The sequence below is a fragment of the Rana temporaria genome, chromosome 8 (genome assembly GCF_905171775.1).
Source record: "Rana temporaria chromosome 8, aRanTem1.1, whole genome shotgun sequence".
Lineage (NCBI taxonomy): Eukaryota > Metazoa > Chordata > Amphibia > Anura > Ranidae > Rana > Rana temporaria.
In genome coordinates this window covers 148,611,395-148,632,495 of record NC_053496.1, presented here as the reverse complement: position 1 = coordinate 148,632,495, position 21,101 = coordinate 148,611,395, and the positions used below count along the sequence as shown (strand labels likewise).

Here is a 21,101-nt window from a genome sequence, read left to right as displayed (position 1 = left end):
TCATGAAGTGGAACGAAATTTATTGGATATTTCAAACTTTTAAAAAAAATAAAAAACTGAAAAATTGGGCGTGCAAAATTATTCAGCCCCTTTACTTTCAGTGCAGCAAACTCTCTCCAGAATTTCAGTGAGGATCTCTGAATGATCCAATGTTTACCTAAATGACTAATGATGATAAATAGAATCCACCTGTGTGTAATCAAGTCTCCGTATAAATGCACCTGCACTGTGATAGTCTCAGGGGTCCATTTAAAGCGCAGAGAGCATCATGAAGAACAAGGAACACACCAGGCAGTTCCGAGATACTGTTGTGGAGAAGTTTAAAGTCGCATTTGGATACAAAAAGATTTCCCAAGCTTTAAACATCCCAAGGAGCACTGTGCAAGCGATAATATTGAAATGGAAGGAGCATCAGACCACTGCAAATCTACGAAGACCTGGCTGTCCCTCTAAACTTTCAGCTCATACAAGGAGAAGACTGATCAGAGATGCAGCCAAGAGGCTCATGATCACTCTGGATGAACTGCAGAGATCTACAGCTGAGGTGGGAGACTCTGTCCATAGGACAACAATCAGTCGCATACTGCACAAATCTGGCCTTTATGGAAGAGTGGCAAGAAGAAAGTCATTTCTTAAAGATATCCATAAAAAGTGTCGTTTAAAGTTTTGCCACAAGCTTACCCAGTTCGAGCTACTGTCTCTGGAGTCGGACCGGCAGGGGAAATATTTATTTGTACATGCATGTATCAGAGGAATGCCTATATTGCTGATAGTTTGTTATATCCCCCCCCCCTACAGCTCGGAGGTCGTCACAGAGGGTCTGGCCTTTATGGCTAGGAACCCGAAGGTCCCGGCTGTGTGGATGGGGGATTTCAACATGACCATGGATCCAGGCATGGATAGACCGGTGCAGGCCAGGGGGACAGGGGGAGTGCCCGGACAAACCAGACTGAGTAGACTGCTGACGGAATTCGCCCTGGTGGATGTGTGGAGGCAGAGAAATCCCACGGCTCGTGCATACACCTGTCATTCAACTGGCCATGCCACCATGTCCCGCATAGATTATGTACTAGTATCCGCATCGCTTATGCCCAGGGTGGTTGGGGCTGGATTTGCGCCTAGGGCCCTGTCGGATCATTCTCCATGTTGCGTGGAATTGTCCCTCTTGGGGGAGGCTCCCAAGCGAGTGTGGAGACTTAATCCATACTGGTTGACGGCCTTAAAGGATCACAAGGGTATAGAAAGAGAGCTGAAGTATTTCTTCCCTGAGGGGCAGGACGATGCACTAATTAACTCCCGGTGGGATGACTTTAAACTTCACACAAGCAGAGTGTTAGATACTAAAATAAATAGACTAAAAGCGGCCTCTAGAGCAGTGGTGAGTATGTCAGAGGAGGCACTGCGGGGTATGGAAGAGGCCTACAACACACAGCCATCCCCGGAAAATCAAACGAGAGTAAAGTTACAGTCCAGGTTAGTCGCCCAGCTACACATGGAGAAGGCAAAGCAGCGTGTTTTCTTTTGCAAAGCGCGGGTGTATGAGCATGGGGAAAAGGCGGGTAAAATGCTGGCCTACCTGGCGCATTTAGAGGACAGACCGCCGGTGGTGGTATCGTTGGCCGAGCCAGATGGCTCGGTCATTACCGATCCACCGCGGGTGGCGGAAAGGTTTAAACAGTTTTATGGGGATCTTTATAGATCGCAGTGCCAGCATACACCACAGGAGATACGGGCATATTTACACACATTGCATTTCCCTAGGCTGAGTGCAGTACAGGTACAGGCTCTGGAGGCGGCTATAACCACACAGGACATAGCCACGGCAATATCGCAGCTGGCTAAGTCCAAAGCCCCAGGGCTGGATGGCTTGCCCCTGGAGTTCTACGCGACATACTCTGAGACTCTGGTCCCTAAACTGCAGATACTATTCCGATCGGTATTTGAGCTGGGTGTACTCCCCTCCTCAATGCAGGAGGCTCAGATTATAGTCCTACCCAAGCCATTTAAAGACCCACTATGCCCAGAATCGTATAGGCCTATATCTTTGTTACCAGTGGATATTAAAATATTGGCCAAAATACTGTCAACCAGGCTGAACACAGTTATTCTTTCCTTGATTCACCCGGACCAAACTGGGTTTATGCCGGGAAAGAATACGGCAATGAACATCAGGCGTCTGTTTATGAACATTCAGGCCCAGCATGAGAACGTGGGGACACGGGTGGTGGTGGCCCTGCATACGGCCAAGGCGTTCGACTCTGTCGAGTGGCTGTATCTGTGGGAATGCCTGAGAAGCTATGGGTTCGGGCCTAACTATATTAGATGGGTACAACTCCTATATCAGACCCCCAAGGCTAGAATCTTCGTAAATGGGTGTGTCATGGTCTGGGGTCAGGCTCAGAGGCCAGTAGCTATAGCAGCTGAGCAGGTCACCCTGGCTGATGACACGGGGTCACCTGAGGTGCGGAATCTAAGCGCTAACCGGTATTCACCAGAGCTCCTGAAGGTGGAGATGGATTTTGCTGCGTGTTAGCGCCAGGTCGCGGTCCTCAGGATTGCCCCACCAGGAGGTGAGAAAGCCGGGGTACAATAGCAGATAAGCAGGTAAGGATCAAACAGAAGCGTGGTCGGTAAACAAGCCAAAAGGTCGGTAATGAGTATTTGTAGATTGGGATCAGGCAGAAGCGTAGTCGATAACAAGCCAAGGGTCGATAACGAGCAGTAGCAAATATGGACGGCAGCAGAGAAGACAGGAGCGAGATACAGGCTGGAGATAGCACAATATTCTGGCAAGGAGGAAGTGCAGAGACATGGCTTATATCAGGAAGTTGGTGGGAGGAGCAAGGGGTTCAAGGTTCAAGACAATCAAGACACAAGGCAGGAATGTTCAATGGATCAGATGGGTTTGTCCAGCAGATCAGACAGGGAGCTATCCAGCATCCCAGATAGCTCAGTGAGAAGGTTCACTGCCAGACACAGCTGAGGTCCCAGGTTCGAATCCAGGTCCTGACAGTACTCCCCTCCTCCCAGGACGTCCACTGGACGTCTTAGGGCCAGGTTTCTGAGGGAACCTCTGGTGAAATTCCCTTGTTAATCTAGGGGCATGGACATTCTTTGCAGGCTCCCAAGAATTTTCTTCTGGCCCATAGCCTTCCCATTGAACCAAATATTGCAGTTTGTTCCTAGAGATCCTGGAGTCAAGAATTTTTCCCACTACAAATTCTTCTTCACCCTGTACCTCAACAGGTGGAGGAGGAGGATGAATTCTTCCAGAAAAGGCATTTTCATGAAACTGTTTGAGTAGTGATATATGAAAAACAGGGTGAATCTTCATATTGTCAGGAAGTTTTAGGCGAAAAGTGACAGGGTTGATTTGAGCAGAAATCTCAAAAGGTCCAATAAACTTTTGACCCAACTTAGCACATGGAACCTGAACCTTTAAATTTTTGGTAGATAACCAGACCTTGTCACCTACCTGAAAGGTGGGAATAGACCTACGGTGTCTGTCAGCAGCCTTCTTGTAATATTCCTGCGCCTCCTTCAATGTATCGGTCAATTTCTCCTGGATCTCATGTAATGAAGTTAGTCTGTTGGTAACAGCAGGAATTGAAGTTGGGATAGGGAGATCAGGAATAAAAACTGGATGATACCCGGTGTTTAGGAAAAAAGGGCTTTGGGAAGTGGAGCTATGTTTAGAATTATTATAAGCAAACTCAGCCGTAGGAAGGTAGTCCACCCAGTCGTCCTGGAGATAACTCACGAAACATCGAAGGTATTGCTCCAGAGTTTGATTGGTCCTCTCGGTTTGACCATTAGACTGTGGATGAAAAGCTGAGGACAGATTAATTGTTACACCCAAAGCTGAGCAAAAACTTTTCCAAAATTTTGAGGTAAACTGTACCCCTCTGTCAGACACCACATCATCAGGAATTCCATGAAGTTTAAAAACTTCTCTAACCATTACCTCAGCAGTATGTTCGGCAGAGGGTACCCCCTTCACTGGAATAAAATGAGCCATCTTAGTGAGACGGTCAACGACTACTAGAATGGTGGTCATTCCTTTCGAAAGAGGAAGGTCAACCACAAAGTCCATAGAAATTGACCCCCATGGTCTTGATGGAACAGGCAGTGGTAGAAGTAACCCCAGAGGAGAAGATCGGGGTGTCTTATTGCGAGCACAGGTTAGACATGAAGCCACATATCTCTTTACATCTTTCTTGTACCCAGGCCACCAAAAGGAACGTGATAAGAGTTCTTCTGTCTTAGAAACCCCAAAATGACCAGCAAGTTTAGAGTCGTGTACCAACCTGAGGGCTTCTACCCGAACTGATTCAGGTACATAGAGGCAATGTGCTTGAGTCCAAAAACCATTGTTGTACTTGAGGTTAATGTCTTTAGGAGGATTATTAAGAAGTTGGTCATTCTCATACCCCTCCTTGAGGAGATTAAGAAATGTCTTTGAACTTGTGGCCCCTAGAAAGTTCTTTTGAGGCAGGATTGTACATTCAGAGTTTCTTTCCTGGAGGGGCCCAGGCAACATCCGTGATAGGGCATCAGCCTTACCATTCCTTGACCCTGGGCGGTACGAGATAACAAAATTGAACCTAGAAAAGAAAAGGGTCCAACGTGCTTGTCTAGATGACAACCTTTTAGCAGACCTAATAAATTCTAAATTTCTATGATCGGTGAGAACGGTTACAGGATGCTTAGCCCCTTCCAACAGATGCCTCCACTCAGAAAATGCTTCCTTAATTGCCAGCAGCTCCTTGTTTCCAATGTCATAATTCCTCTCGGCAGGAGACATCAGTCGAGAGAAATAAGCGCAAGGATGAAGCTGCATTTTTTCTCCAATTCGCTGAGAAAGGATAGCTCCCACAGCAGAATTAGAAGCATCAACTTCTACGATGAAAGGTAGTTCTGGATCTGGATGTACCAGGATTGGCGCAGAAGTGAAGAGAGTTTTAAGTTTATTAAAGGCAGTCTGTGCCTCAGGTGACCACAAAAAGGGCATCCCTTTCTTTGTCAGCTGTGTAATTGGAGCAATTACCTTGGAGAAATTCCTTATAAATCTTCTGTAAAAGTTGGCAAATCCAACAAATCGCTGTATCTCCTTAACAGTTCTAGGGACAGGCCAATCCACCACTGCTTTGATCTTATCAGGATCCATGCTTACCCCTTCAGAAGAGATTATGTATCCCAAGAACTGGATCTGAGTTTGTTCAAACTCGCACTTTTCTAGTTTGATGTAAAGTTTATTCCGCCTTAATCTCTCGAAAACAATACAGACATGTTTGCGGTGTTCTTCCAAAGTATCAGAGAAAATGAGAATGTCATCCAAGTATGCTATTACAAACTGATCAAGCAAATCTCGAAAAACATCATTAACCTCTTGACCACTGGGCACTTAAACACCCTTCCTAACCAGACAAATTTTCAGCTTTCGGTGCTCTCACATTTTGAATGACAATTACTCAGTCATGCAACATTGTACCAATATGAAATTTCCGTCCTTTTTTTCCCACAAATAGAGCTTTCTTTTGGTGGTATTTGATCACCTGTGGGTTTTTTATTTTTTGTGATATAAATGAAAAAAGACTGAAAATTTGGTAAAAAAAATGAATTTTTCTTCATTTCTATTATAAAATATTGCAAATAAGTCATTTTTCTTCATAAATTTTGGCAAAAATGTATACTGCTACATATCGTTAGTAAAAATAACCCAAATTAGTGGATATTATTTAGTCTGGGTGAAAGTTATAGGATCTACAAGCTATGGTGCCAATCACTGAAAATTGATCAATTTGATCACACCTGATGTGCTGACAGCCTATCTCATTTCTTGAGACCCTAACAAGCCAGCAAAGTACAAATACCCCCCAAATGACCCCTTTTTAGAATGTAGACATCCCAAGGTAGTTAGTAAGAGGCATAGTTAGTTTTTTGAAGTTGTCATTTTTTCCCACAATTCTTTGCAAAATTAAGATTTTTTTTTATTTTTATTTTTTTCACACCAAATTGTCATTATAACAGGTTATTTCTCTCACATGGCATGTACATTCCACAAATGACACCCCAAAATATATTCTCCTACTCCTCCTGAGTATGGCGATACCACATGTGTGAGACTTTTACACAGCATGACCACATACAGAGGCCCAACACCGAAGTAGCAACTTCAAGCATTCTAGGAGCATAAATTACACATCTAATCTCTCAACCACCTATTACACTTTTGAAGACCCTGGAGCACCAGGACAATGGAAACGCCCACAAAGTGACCCCATTTTGGAAAGCTAACACCCCAACGTATAATCTATGAGGCATAATGAGTCTTTTGAACAGTTCATTTTTTTCCAGATGTTTTTGGAAAATGTGGAAAAAAATAAAAACGCATTTTTTTTTACAGAAAGTTGTCCATTTATAGGATATTTCCAACACATAGCATGTACATAGAAAAAATTACACCCCAAAATATATTCTGCTGCTCCTCCTGAGTATGGCGATACCACATGTGTGAGACTTTTACACAGCGTGGCCACATACAGAGGCCCAACACCGAAGTAGCAACTTCAAGCATTCTAGGAGCATAAATTACACATCTAATCTCTCAACCACCTATTACACTTTTGAAGGCCCTGGAGCACCAGGACAATGGAAACGCCCACAAAGTGACCCCATTTTGGAAAGCTAACACCCCAACGTATAATCTATGAGGCATAATGAGTCTTTTGAACAGTTCATTTTTTTCCAGATGTTTTTGGAAAATGTGGAAAAAAAATGAAAACGCATTTTTTTTACACAAAGTTGTCCATTTATAAGATATTTCCAACACATAGCATGTACATAGCCAAAATGACACCCCAAAATATATTCTCCTGCTCCTCCCGAGTATGACGATACCACATGTGTGAGAATTTTACACAGCCTGGCCACATAGAGGCCCAACATCCAAGAAGAACCATCAAGTGTTCTAGGGACATAAATTACGCATTTAATTTCCTTACAATCTATCCCATTTTTGAAGGCCCTTCATATTTCTAGCATATACATACCAAAAATTACACCCTAAAATACATTTTGCTGAGTAATGGGTAAACAAAATATTACCTGTGGTTTTAGTAGTCCAGTTGTCCACAGGAGGAGAGCCCTGATCCAGGCAGCAGGCAGGGACGTGGTCAGCGTCGGTGAATGGAATTGTCCAGGCAGAAATATTGTCCATAGTCAGTACTGGTAGGGTTACAGTCCAGGGTCAGTGCAAGTAGAGACATTGCCAGCAGTGCCAAAATATTGGTCCTGGTAGTAAGCAGGAACATGGTCCAAGTAGCAGGCCAGGAAAGAAGGGGGACAGGGGTAGAGGCTTCTCCCACCCAAATCTCTTTGAAGCCTCCGGGCAACCAGACCCTAATCCGGGAATGAGAAAACTAAAAAACTAGTTTTTTCATCCAGAAAAACAATTCTGGAGCCCCTCACATATGTGAGACCCCTGTGTTCCCACTAGCATAGCAGGGTAAAAGATCAATCCAAGGGGCAGGCAAAAAGCGTGGTCAAACAGTCCAGGGTCAGTTCCAGAGCGGGCAGAAGTAGGTACAGTTTAGTGTTAGGCAGAAGCATAGTCGTATAACAGGCCAGGGTCAGTTCCAGAGCAGGCAGAGGTAGGTACAGTTTAGCGTTGGACAGAAGAGTAGTCGTATAACAAGCCAGGGTCGGTTCCGGAGCAGGCAGAGGTAGGTACAGTTTATCGTTAGGCAGAAGAGTAGTCGTATAACAAGCCAGGGTCAGTTCTGGAGCAGGCAGCGGTATGTACAGTGGCATAAGAGGTGTGGCGGTAAATGACAATTACGTTTACCATACTTTCCTAATAATTTAGAAAAGAATGGTAACGGCGGAAACATTGATTGAAACAAAGGCCTGGTTGGGAAGGACAGTCAGGGCAATAATATATAGTGTCTCTTCTAGTTCCTGCTTTGGTGCACACACGGCATCTCTTCTGACGTTTTCGGCCTGATTCATGGGGGGGGAGTTTATCAATATAGTGTCGTTCATGGAGTCTGCTCACGCAATCAGAGCGAATGACATCTGGTGAATCGTCAGGGTACAAAAGGGAGGAGACAATTTCTTCTTGGTAATAAAGATAAGATAAGGGGTTACTTGTAGATTTACGGTAAACGACATAAGTGTTGTAAATGGCCAAACTGAAAAGATATATGGAGACCTTTTTGTACCAATAGCGGCTTTTTCTTGTGGGAAGGTATGGTTCGAGCATCTGATCATTGAAATCTACTCCCCCCATGAACAGATTATAGTCATGAACACATGCCGGTTTTTGGACAGGGCCGTTTCTTTTGGGGATTTCCACGTAGGTGTCATTATGTATCGTTGAGAGCATGTGGACGTTTCGTTTGTCCCTCCACCGGATAGCCAATACTTCTTCATTCTGCAAAGACGCCGTCTCCCCTTTTTGCAGTCTTTCCATAATGAGCCTTTGCGGGAAACCCTTCCTATTGGGTCGCACTGTACCACACGCTGGAGTGCCCATCCGGTGAAGGTTGTGGAAGAGGGGCAAGCTAGTATAGAAGTTATCCACATAAAGGTGGTAACCCTTTCCAAGGAGTGGATATACTAGCTCCCAAACAATCTTTCCGCTGGCTCCGATATATTCTGGACATTCAGGGGGCTGCAGTTGGGTGTCCTTCCCTTCGTAGACCCGGAAGGCGTAGACATACCCCGTGACCCGGTCACATAGCTTGTAGAGCTTAACCCCATATCGGGCCCTTTTGTTTGGGATAAACTGCTTGATGCCAAGCCTGCCTGTGAAGTGGACCAATGACTCATCCACGGAAATATTTTGGTCGGGGACAAATAACTGGGGAAATTTCTCTGAGAAAAAGTTTAGAAGTGGCCGAATTTTAAATAATTTGTCCTGTGATGGGTCATTTCGGGGAGGGCACTGGTCGTTGTCATTGTAATGGAGGAAACGCATTATCCTGTGGTATCTGGTTCTTGACATAATGGATGAAAAGACTGGCATGTGGTGGATGGGTTTTTTGGACCAATATGAGTATGATTCATTTTTTTTTGAGAGCCCCATGTTGAACGTTAGGCCTAAAAATAATTTAAATTCCTCCACTGTCAATGCTTTCCATTGATAGGGACGGGCGTAACTTGAATCAGGGTTGTCTCTTATGAATTGCTGTGCATAGAGGTTGCACTGGGCCACAATGGAGGATAATAGGTCTGGGGTAAAAACTAAATTAAAAAAATCAATAGGGGCAAAGTTCTCTGTGTTCACCTTAACACCTGGCTGGGCGGTGAAAGGGGGGACGTTTGCTGCTCCGGAATTGGGGGGAAGCCACGTAGGGTTTTCAAGGGCATAGGGAAGGCTGGCATGGGTCCTAACCCTTTGGGGCTGAGATGACACTCTGCTGGTTATTGGCCTTTGCTGCAGTGGTACTTCATTTCTCCTGGATGGTACTGAGCTGCTAGTTGATGCCACTGTATTTCTGGTGGATGGCTGCGAGCTGCTGGTTGATGCCACAGCGCTACTTGTGGTAGCCTGCTGCCCCATGTCAGAACGCCTTCGTTTCATGGGCACACTTTGCTCTTCCTCTGAATCTGTAGAAGACCCAGTGCTTCCAACCGGTTCATATTCTGAATCAGAATCAGAGAGCTCCCCGCTGCTCTCGTCGGTCAAGCACATATGTTCGTATGCCTGCTGAGTGGTAAAAAACCTTTTTGCCATACTGGTGACTGTGGGCTGTGGTGACAAACTATGGTAGGGAAACTGGAACAGATATGGCTGCACTGATGGGTGCTGATGAGATGAGGCTGGTCTAATGAGTGTGCACTGATGGGTACTGAGGGTGCACTGATGGGAACTGATGAGGGTGCACTGATTATCTGCCACTGATATGCACTGATAAGGCGGCGGTGATGAGGATCCACTGATGAGCACTCACTTATGGGCACTATTGGGCACTCTAGTGGCACTGATGAGCGCTGTAGTGGTGTAGATGAGCACTATAGTGGCGCTGATGTGGTACTGATGGCACTAATGTGGCACTGGGCACTGATGGCACCGATGGGCACTGTAGTGACACTGGGCACGGTAGTGGCACTGACGGAGCACTGGTGGCACTGATGGAGCACTGGTGGCACAAATGGGCACTGTAGTGGCACTGATGGTGCACTGACGGACACTGGTGGCACAGATGAGCACTGGTGTAGCACTGATGAGCACTGACAGACACTGGCGGCACAGATGAGCACTGTAGTGGCACTGATGGAGCACTGACGGCACTGAGCACTGTAGTGGCACTGGTGGTGCACTGATTGGCACTGATGAGTACTGTAGTGGCACTGGGCACTGGTGTGGCACTGATGGACACTGGCAGCACCGATAAGCACTGTAGTGGCACTGGGCACGGTAGTGGCACTGACGGACACTGTAGTGGCACTTATGGACACTAGCAGCACCAATGGGCACTGAAGTGGCAGAGGTGGCACTGAAGTGGCAGAGGTGGCACTGGTGGGGACTGTATTGGCACTGGTGGAGACTGTATTGGCACTGGTGGGGACTGTATTGGCACTGGTGGGGACTGAAGTGGCACTGTAGGGGCACAGATGGGTACTGTAAGGGCACAGATGGGTACTGTGTGGCACAGATGGGTACTGTGTGGCACAGATGAGCACTGCTAGGCACTGCTGGGCACAAGAAAAAAACGACACTCACTTTAAAATGTCTTCTCTCCTCACACTCTGTAACAGGGTGAGGAGAGAAGAGAAGGAGACCTTTGAGTGACCTGTTTTTGTTTACTGTTACTGTTTATTGATCGCTCCCTCATTGGAGGGAGCGATCAGGTGGTGAAGAGCCGCTTTCATTGGCTCTTCACCGCGATCTCTGTTGCGCCGGGTCTCCTGGACCCGGCAAGCACACACACTCCCGCGAGCGCGTCGCAGGATGCGCGCGAGACACGGAGGTGTACGAGGACGTCCCATGGACGTCCTGTCACAATAACCCGGCTGCGCTGTAGCAGTATTTCTGCTATGGCGCGGTCGGCAAAAGGTTAATAAAATGTTGAAAAGTTGCGGGAGCATTGCAAAGCCCAAAGGGCATGACCAAAGACTCAAAATGTCCATATCTGGTTCTGAAAGCAGTTTTATATTCATCCCCGGGACGAATGCGGACAAGGTTGTATGCCCCCCGTAAATCTAATTTGGTAAAGAGTTTGGCGGAGCGGAGTCTCTCAAGCATTTCTGGAATGAGCGGGAGTGGATAGCGATTCTTAATTGTGATCCTATTTAAATCTCTGTAGTCAATACACGGACGCAGGGTGGAGTCCTTCTTTACCACAAAGAATAAGGCTGCCCCAGCAGGAGAGGTTGAGTGTCTGATAAAACCCTTCTCTAGATTCTCATTAATCCACTCTTTAAGCACCTTCAGTTCAGGTTCTGATAAAGAATAAAAGGCGCCCAAATGGTATTTCTGCCCCTGGAAGCAATTCAATGGGACAATCATAAGAGCGATGAGGAGGCAGCTGATCTGCACCCTTTTTATCACAAACGTCCCGAAACTCAAGATATTGTGGAGGTAGCTTGTCGTATGACTTAATGGTTGCCAAAGCTGCTTGTAAATCCTGGGTTGGTGAAGGGCTTATTTGATAAGATTCTTTGCAATGTCTTTTGCAGTGGTCAGATGTAAAGCTTAAAGAACGTGTCTCCCAGTTGATGGAGGGATTATGGATAGAGAACCAAGGAATGCCTAGGATAATAGGGAATTTGGGTGATGTGATCAGCTCAAAGCTGATGGTCTCCTGATGGTCAGTCTCAATTAAGAGCTTCAGTGGGATGGTCTCGTGGGTAACTGGTCCTGAAGACAAAGGTGAGCCATCCACAGTTTCCATATTAATAGGGGCGAGTTTATTTCTTATTAGAATGTTATTACTTTGGGCAAATTCTATGTCCATGAAGTTTCCCCCGGCCCCTGAGTCCAGCATAGCAGAGCAAGGTATTTCATTGCTTTCAACGATAAGCCTTATTGGGATAACAAAATGAGTTGATACGGAATTAACTTTATTTGCTTCCTGAATCAAAGGTGAGACGGACTGAGAAATTAAGTTTATTTGTTCAGATACTGTAACATCCGTTGCTGCAATTGTTCTTTTAAACTTATTGGGACAATTAACTGCATAATGTCCGGAGTCTCCACAATACAGACATAAGTTCTCTGAACGTCGTCTATCTTTCTCCTGAGTAGTAATAGACCTTTTAATAGCATCCACCTGCATAGGTTCAGGAGCGTCAGAATCAGGAAAAACTCTTGGACCCTTAGGCGAATACTGAGTAGTAGAAAAACGCATGCCACCATTACTGCCTAAGATTCCCAGTCTCTCCTTTCTCCTTTCAGTAAGTCTCTGATCAATTCGAATACATAATTTAATGAAAGCCTCGAGGTCGTCAGGACTTTCTACTCTGGCAAGCTCATCTTTTACTTGTTCCGAGAGTCCTTGACGGAACTGACTATTTGTGCTGCTGGATTCCAATTGGTATCTGACATCCAGCGTCAAAATTCAGTTGTGTACTCTGCAACAGAGCGTCTACCCTGCCGTAAATTGTGCAATTTAGCCTCAGCAGTAGCGCAGCGGTTAGGATCATCAAAAACTTGGTTCATCGCAGTCACAAAAGAATTGAAATCATCCAGGACGACATCATCTTTCTCCACATAAGGGGAGGCCCAGGCTAAAGCTTCCTCAGTCAGGAGGTTGATAATAAACAGCACCTTTTTCCTTTCAGAAGTAAATGCAGCAGGTTGCATCTGAAAGTATATACGACATTGATTAAGGAACCCTCTATAATTGCGGCGGTCTCCGTTAAACTTAAGTGGTAGGGGCATTCGTGCATTAGAATCTACAGCAGCAGTATCTCGGGCACGAAAGTCACGCAATTGTTTATTCAGATCAAGGATTTCCTCCTGTAGCGCTTTCAGTTCAATTTGTAACTCTGAAATCTTTTCCTGGGAGTTAACAGCATACGTCTGCAACTCACCGATTTGCATTCTGAGAGGGGCTACAGCAGCTGCTACAACGGCCTCCATGTTTTGGGCCAGAATATTCTGTCACGGTCTGGGGTCAGGCTCAGAGGCCAGTAGCTATAGCAGCTGAGCAGGTCACCCTGGCTGATGACACGGGGTCACCTGAGGTGCGGAATCTAAGCGCTAACCAGTATTCACCAGAGCTCCTGAAGGTGGAGATGGATTTTGCTGCGTGTTAGCGCCAGGTCGCGGTCCTCAGGATTGCCCCACCAGGAGGTGAGAAAGCCGGGGTACAATAGCAGATAAGCAGGTAAGGATCAAACAGAAGCGTGGTCGGTAAACAAGCCAAAAGGTCGGTAATGAGTATTTGTAGATTGGGATCAGGCAGAAGCGTAGTCGATAACAAGCCAAGGGTCGATAACGAGTATTTGTAGGTTGGGATCAGGCAGAAGCGTAGTCGATAACAAGCCAAGGGTCGATAACGAGCAGTAGCAAATATGGACGGCAGCAGAGAAGACAGGAGCGAGATACAGGCTGGAGATAGCACAATATTCTGGCAAGGAGGAAGTGCAGAGACATGGCTTATATCAGGAAGTTGGTGGGAGGAGCAAGGGGTTCAAGGTTCAAGACAATCAAGACACAAGGCAGGAATGTTCAATGGATCAGATGGGTTTGTCCAGCAGATCAGACAGGGAGCTATCCAGCATCCCAGATAGCTCAGTGAGGAGGTTCACTGCCAGACACAGCTGAGGTCCCAGGTTCGAATCCAGGTCCTGACAGGGTGGCTATCTGACCAGATTTCTTTGGAGCGCGGTACTAGACAGGGGTGCCCACTGTCACCGTTATTGTATGCTCTGGCGGCAGAACCTTTGGCTATCGCCATTAGAACGAGCACAGAAGTGATTGGCCTTAGAAAAGGGGATACTTGGGACAAAATAGGTCTATATGCGGACGACACGGTTCTGTACTTGGCGGATCAGGGCCCCTCGCTACAGGCGGCGCTAAAAATCATAGAGGAGGCAGGGAGATACTCAGGTTTAAAAATAAACTGGGACAAATCCCGGATCCTCCCTCTGGATCAGTTTCCTCCACCAGTGGTGATCCCGGAGCTACCCCTACAGAGAGTGGGAGAGATTAAATATTTGGGCGTAAAAGTTACACGAAGCCTAGGGGACTATGTCCCTCTAAACGTAGAACCCCTGTTTACCATTATCAAATCTAGGACTCAGGCCTGGGCGAGGCTGCCACTGGGGGTAATAGGTAGAATTAACTTAGTGAAAATGATCCTTCTGCCCAAAATTTTATATATGGTTTGGCATGCCCCCCTGTATATACCGTTGAAAATATTCAAGCAGATGGAAGCTATTCTAAATTCTTTTGTCTGGGGGTCTGGGAGGCATAAGCTGGCGTGGCATATACTCAAAAACCCTACCCTGGAGGGGGGGTGCTCTTTACCAGATATGCAGGATTATTATGTAGCATCCCAGCTATCCCACCTGTATCATTACAATAAGTCAGAGTCACAGAGGTATAGGGCGTTGGTCTGCAATAAACCGGGCAGCCCGTTGCATACATCCATACAGGCAGTGTTCAGGAGGGGGCACGGAGGGTGTAAGTCATCGAGGTTCGGAGCGGAGATGCTGGTTCACCACCAAAAAATATGGGACATAGCCATTAAGAGACAGGATAGATCCCATGTCCACTCTCACACTCCGCTGTGGAATAATGGTTGCCTGCCGGAACTGGACACAGTGCCGGATCCACGGCTGTGGGCGGTATACGGGGTAATCTTCCTATCACAGGTTCTAACAGAGGCTGGAGTTAAGTCCTTTGAAGTATTGAGAGAAGAATTTGCGCTCCCGCCACAGTTCATGTTCAGATACCTGCAGCTTAGACACGCGCTCCAAAAACAGCTGTCCTCTATAACGGTAGACTTACAGTCTCCACAGATATTAAGCATCTTGTTTGGGTCGGAATCGACCAAACTTATCTCAAATATGTACTACACTATCCGTCACAGAAAGGTAGTCAGGGTGTCACAGTTGGCAAAGGTTAAGTGGGAGCAGGATGTGGGGCCTATCGAAGATGAAGACTGGAACGAAATTCTGGAGGGAGTTAAGACAGCCTCACCTAAACTCTCGGACAGACTAACGCAACTATATATCGTTCACCAAGCGTATCTTACACCCGCTAGGTTGGCAAAGTTTCAACCCACAAGAAGTCCCATGTGCCCCATGTGCGAATTGGACACGGGCTCCTTTTATCATTTGCTATGGCATTGCCCAGATATACAGGCATTCTGGCTTCAGGTGACACGGTTCCTACATGACAACATGGGATCCCCAGTTGGTATGGACCCGAAACTATGTCTTTTGGGGTTAATACCGGATATAGAAGTGGATAAATACCAGGCCATATTCATTTCTGAGACGCTATTTTTGGCTAGGAAAGTAGTGGCTAAGGCCTGGATGCAGAAGAGAGCCCCGTCACTAAGGGACTGGAAAAGGGAGATTAATGCCACTCTGTCGTATAGAAAGTTGATTTATCTCCACAGGGGTAGGCCACAGAAATTCTCCAGCATATGGGACAGGTGGTTGGAAGATGGTGAAACCTGCACAGTCTGAGTCAAGTGGGCGGTGGCCTGTGGCTGCGGGTGAGGAGGGCCTGAGGGGCAGGAGTGCCAACAAGCTGGTATAAATAGGCAGGGAATAGATTGCTTTCTGTCTAATGGTGGGCCGGGATGCTGTATATTTGCTGTTTTTTTTTCTCTATTTCTGTGTATAATTTTTTTTCTGTGTTTTTTTTTTGTTTATGTTCTCCTCCCTCGACAGACATTAGTGAAGGGTGTGGTATGCGCATGTGTGATTGAAAGTGTACAAGTCCAAACCTAGACTGGTTAATATTGTAATACTGTATCATGCTTTTTTCGCCTAAAGGGACACTGTTGGTCCATTGAAATGTATTTACATGTAACTTGGCAACATCTCAATAAACTTGGATTTTCTAGTTAAAAAAAAAGTTTTGCCACAAGCCACCTGGGAGACGCACCAAACATGTGGAAGAAGGTGCTCTGGTCAGATGAAACCAAAATCTTTTGGCAACAATGCAACACGTTATGTTTGGCGTAAAAGCAACACAGCTCATCACCCTGAACACACCATCCCCACTGTCAAACATGGTGGTGGCAGCATCATGGTTTGGGCCTGATTTTCTTCATCAGGGACAGGGAAGATGGTTAAAATTGATGGGAAGATGGATGGAGCCAAATACAGGACCATTCTGTAAGAAAACCTGATGGAGTCTGCAAAAGACCTGAGACTGGGACGGAGATTTGTCTTCCAACAAGACAATGATCCAAAACATAAAGCAAAATCTACAATGGAACGGTTCACAAATAAACATATCCAGGTGTTAGAATGGCCAAGTCAAAGTCCAGACCTGAATCCAATCGAGAATCTGTGGAAAGAACTGAAAACTGCTGTTCACAAACGCTCTCCATCCAACCTCACTGAGCTTGAGCTGTTTTGCAAGGAGGAATGGGCAAAAATGTCTCTCGATGTGCAGAACTGATAGAGACATACCCCAAGCGACTTACAGCTGTAATCGCAGCAAAAGGTGGCGCTACAAAGTATTAACTTAAGGGGGCTGAATAATTTTGCACGCCTAATTTTTTCGTTTTTTTAAAAAGTTTGAAATATCCAATAAATTTCGTTCCACTTCATGATAGTGTCCCACTTGTTGTTGATTCTTCAAAAAAAAATACAGTTTTTTATCTTTATGTTTGAAGCCTGAAATGTGGCAAAAGGTCGCAAAGTTCAAGGGGGCCGAATACTTTCGCAAGGCACTATATATACAGTAGTACCACCAAGTCCCCGGACACCTAGTTGTAGAAGAGAAAGGTACAACAAGGCCAAACTTAGGGAGAAATCAATGAATCTCTATCAATCGACCAGGAAAACTACTCCTGGTAAGTAAATTTGTGAGGAGCTCCCTGATTAAGCTACATCAGGTTTTACAGCAGTTTGCATTTGCAAGACTAATGACACATGGAAGGGCAAGAGTGATAGATTAGGACTGGGGAGAGAAAATGTGTGCTTCTAATTAGATGCCTCCAGCAGCTAAAAGTAAAAAAATGATGTCTGATTTTTGAGAAAGTGAAAAAATTGGCCTTAAAAGGAGGCGAATGAAAACGCTATCAAGTAAGTGTGTGAGGAGCCTAGAGCTTTTGAGTAAGGACAGATAAGGTCAAAGTATGACCAACGGAATTTATTATTTTAGATTAGGATAGATTGCTAAGGGATTTGAATTGATGATTTTATTGTGGTCTGTGTCCCCATTAGGACTCTCTAATTGTCCTGACTACTAGTGTCACTGCAAATGAAAGTAAGAGCAATCCAACAATTTGAGCTGCCACCAGAAACAGGAATAGAGCAGAGATCTTCTAATAGCACTTGCTCACATGACAACTGTCTAAAGCCGTGTACACGCGATCGGTTTGTCCGATGAAAAAAGACCGATGGACCTGTTTTCATCTGACAAAACGATCGTGTGTGGGCCCCATCAGTCTTTTTTCCATTGGTGTAAAAAAATATGAACATGTTTTAAATTTTTCCTATGAATAAAAAAAAAACGATAGGAAATTTCGATCGTCTGTGTAGAACTCTGAGAAAATCCATGATGCTCAGAATCAAGTCAACGCATGCTCGCAAGCATGAACTTCATTTTTTTTGGCTGTTTTTATGTCACCGCGTTTTGTCTGATGAAAGTCAGCTTCATCTGATTTCCGACGAAAAAATCCATCGGATTTGATTCCATCAGAAAATCCGATCGTGTGTAATGCAACTGCACCTCAATGACCAAAAGAGGGATGCAGGGTAAATGTGGTGTGGTTGAATTCAAAGCTCTGTTTGTCACTTAGAAAATATTAAAAGCAAAGAATCCACATGTTTGCCAATCAACTTGCATTTTTCAACAGTGACTTTCAACAATGACAGTTCAACAATGACTTTCAAAATTTTTCTCAGTACATGTTTTAAAGAACGTTAATATTTACAATCATTGAGATTTGCTTTAACTATGCATGGATGTGAACAGAATAAGCATGTAAACAGAAGAAGAATAACTATACAAAAAACTATACACAGGGTCGGTTAAAAACTCGCATCAAAACTACTGAGGATGAAACGGTTAGACGAGAGGCAGAAGAGTCAAAATCACCTGGAAAAGAAAAAAACAGAGTCTTCAAGGTAAGACGGGGCATTTACAGCTGTGTGTAGACAGTAACACACTATTAGGAATGCACTGAGGGCAACAGATAACGTTTATGCTGCTGAATTTTAAACAAGTGGTGTAGATGCTGTTTTGTGTTGTTATAAGCCTGTGTTTCTTAAATGGTAATTACACAATACCATACCGTAAACTGAAACCACACTGTATTTATAGTGAAATAAACTAAGTTGCTAAGAACAGCTTTTAAAATGGGCCCCCTTCTTAATGGTTGTGGCAGCTGGATGTAGCTGGTAGCTTATGACTATTGTATAACAGATGCACTTCCTTTTAAACAACCCTTTTTTAACCACTTAAGCCCCGGACCAATACGCTGCCTAAAGACCCAAGGTATTTTTACAATTTGTCACTGCGCTGCTTTAACTGGTAATTGCGCGGTCATGCAATGTTGTACCGAAACAAAATTTACGTCCTTTTCTTCCCACAAATAGAGCTTTCTTTTGATGGTATTTGATTGCCTCTGCAATTTTTATTTTTTGCGATATATCTGGAAAAAAGACCGAAAATTTTGAAAAAAAAATGATTTTTCTTATAACAAAAAAGTAAAAAATATCGAATAAACTAAATTTTAGTCAATCCTTTAGGCCCAATTTTATTCAGCCAACATGTCTTTAGGTAAAAAAAAATCGCAATAAGCGTATATTTTTGGTTTTCGCAAATATTATAGCGTCTACAAACTAGGTACATTTTCTGGAATTTACACAGCTTTTATTTTATGACTGCCTATCTCATTTCTTGAGGTGCTAAAATGGCAAGGCAGTACAAAACCCCCCAAATGACCACATTTGGAAAGTTGAACACCCCAAGGAAACTGCTGAGAGGCATGTTGAGTCCATTGAATATTTTTTTTTTTTGGTCCCAAGTGATTGAATAATGACAAAAAAAAAAAAATTACAAAAAGTTGTCACTAAATGATATATTTCTCACACATGCCATGGTTATATGTGGAATTGCACCCAAAAATACATTCTGCTGCTGCTCCTGAGTACGGGGGATACCACATGTGTGGGACTTTTTGGGAGCCCTAGCCGCGTACGGGGCCCCAAAAACCAAGCACCCGCCTTCAGCATTTCTAAGGGCGCAAATTTTTGATTTCACTCCACACTACCTATCACAGTTTCGAAGGCCATAAAATGCCAAAATAGCACAAAACCCCCCCAAATGACCCAATTTGGAAAGTAGATTACCCCAAGCTATTTGCTTGAGAGGCATGTCGAGTCCATGGAATACTTTATATTTTGACACAAGTTGCGGGAATATGACAAACTGATTTATTTTGCACAAAGTTGTCACTAAATGATATATTGCTCACACATGCCATAGTTATATGTGGAATTGCACCCCAAAATACATTCTGCTGCTTCTCCTGAGTACGGGGATACCACAGTGTGGGACTTATTGTGAGCCTAGCCGCATACGGGGCCCCGAATAACAAAGCACCGCCTTCAAGATTTCTAAGGGCATAAATTTTTGATTTCACTCCTCACTACCTATCACTACCTATCACAGTTTTGAAGGCCATAAAATGCCAAGATGTCACACAACCCCCCCCAAATGACCCCATTTTCGAAAGAAGACACCCCAAGCTATTTGCTGAGAGGCATGTTGAGTCCATGGAATATTTAATTTTATGGCCCAATGAATAATGACCAAAAAAAAAAATATGTGGAATTACACCCAAAATACAATTCTGCTGCTTCTCCTGAGTACGGGGATACGGGACATGTGTGGGACTTTTTGGGAGCCTAGCTGAAATCAAAATTTACACCTTAGAATGCCTTGAAGGCGGTGATTGGTTTTTGGGGTCCCGTTCACGGCTAGGCTCCCAAAAAGTCTCACACATGTGGTATCCCCGTACTCAGGAGAAGCAGCAGAATGTATTTTGGGGTGTAATTTCACATATGCCCATGGCATGTTTGAGCAATATATCATTTAGTGACAACTTTGCGCAAAAAAAAATATATATATATATATTATATATATTATATATATATATATATATATATATATTTATTTTTCCGCAACTTGGGTCAAATCTAAAATATTCCATGGACTTGAGATGCCTCTCAGCAAATAGCTTGGGGTGTCTACTTTCCAAAATGGGGTCATTTTGGGGGGTTTTGAATTGTCCTGGCATTTTATGCACAACATTTAGAAGCTTATGTCACACATCACCCACTCTTCTAACCACTTGAAGAAAAAGCCCTTTCTGACACTGTTGTTTACATAAAAACATATTATTTTTTGCAAGAAAGTTAAGTTGAACCCCAAACATTAGTATATTTTTTTAAAGCAAAGGCCCCTACAGATTAAAATGGTGGGTGTTGCAATTTTTTTTTTCCACATTGTATTTGCGCAGCGTTTTTTTCAAACGCATTTTTTGGGGAAAAAATACAATATATTTAAAGCACTAAAACACACTATATTGCCCAAATTATTGTTGAAATAAAAATGATGATCTTAGGCCGAGTACATGGATACCAAACACGACATACTTTTAAAATTGCGCACAAACGCGCAGTGGTGACAAACTACATACATTTTTTAAAGCCTTTTAAAGCCTTTACAGGTTACCACATTAGATTTAAGAGGTAGGTCTACTGCTAAATGACTGCCCTCGATCTGCCTTTTGCGGTGATACCTCACATGCATGGTGCAATTGCTGTTTACATATGACTCCAGACCGACGCTTGCGGTCGCCTTTGCAAGAGCAGGGGGGGACAAGGTATGCTTTTTTTTTTTTTTTTTTTATATATTTATTTCGCTTTTTTTATTTTATTTGTTAACT

General features: G+C 44.3%; 1 protein-coding gene across 6 annotated transcripts in view; it reads left to right on the top strand.

The window, feature by feature from the left end:
- The window catches only part of TNKS1BP1 (tankyrase 1 binding protein 1), a 411,008-nt gene that overhangs the window by 333,958 nt on the left and 55,949 nt on the right, over positions 1-21,101 (top strand). For all 6 annotated transcript variants that reach the window (XM_040320876.1, XM_040320873.1, XM_040320875.1 and 3 more), the window contains one exon: positions 18,172-18,273. The gene's annotated coding sequence lies outside the window, so the exon portion shown is untranslated. The remainder of the gene's footprint in view (positions 1-18,171; positions 18,274-21,101) is intronic.